General features: G+C 61.0%; 1 non-coding gene across 1 annotated transcript; it reads right to left on the bottom strand.

Moving 5' to 3' along the window:
- Positions 1-279: 279 nt before the first annotated feature.
- Trnan-guu (transfer RNA asparagine (anticodon GUU)) lies at positions 280-353 on the bottom strand. Its single transcript has one exon. It is a non-coding gene; the product is annotated as a tRNA-Asn (tRNA).
- Positions 354-618: the final 265 nt, after the last annotated feature.

Here is a 618-nt window from a genome sequence, read left to right as displayed (position 1 = left end):
TTCCGCTTTAACTTTTTACTTTTAGAAATTGACTTATGAGACTGCACGGTAGGTTTGTTTTTCTCAGATTTACCGCATTTTTCTGCAAAAGCCTGGGAGGCGAGAACGGGTAGAGGGGAACAGACAACGGGAGCGGGGTCACTGTGACAGAGCTAATTTCTGAAGGTGGGAAGGCTGCTTGCTTTAGCGTGGAAGCGAGCGGGAGGCTGGACTTCGGTTTGAATTTGACACATGGAAATTTACAGACAGGAGGAGCCTCAGGCCCCATAAAAGCTAGGGCGTCCCTGGGTGGGCTCGAACCACCAACCTTTCGGTTAACAGCCGAACGCGCTAACCGATTGCGCCACAGAGACTCCGGTGCGGCTGGCAGCTCCAGCCGAGGCTTTTACGAAGGAGAGTAAAGGCTCCGCGGCTTCTCCCTCTCTCCTTCCGCCGGATTCGAGCGGGAACTGTCCTCGGAGTTCGGGTGGAGCGGACTCGCGGGCCGGGCCGGGGCGGGGCGGCCGCTGCGGTCCTCCCAGCCGCCCGGGGACAGCCGGCGCCGCGGCTCGGGCCGAGGCTCGCTCTGCGTCCGCGCGTCCGCCCGCTGGCCTCCTCCGCGTTCACATCCCGGCTGTG

Source organism: Psammomys obesus, unplaced genomic scaffold, assembly GCF_907164565.1.
Source record: "Psammomys obesus unplaced genomic scaffold, mPsaObe1.curated_primary_1811, whole genome shotgun sequence".
NCBI classification, from domain to species: Eukaryota; Metazoa; Chordata; class Mammalia; order Rodentia; family Muridae; genus Psammomys; species Psammomys obesus.
Note: the sequence above shows the minus strand (reverse complement) of the source record. Positions and strands in the feature narration are given on the sequence as shown.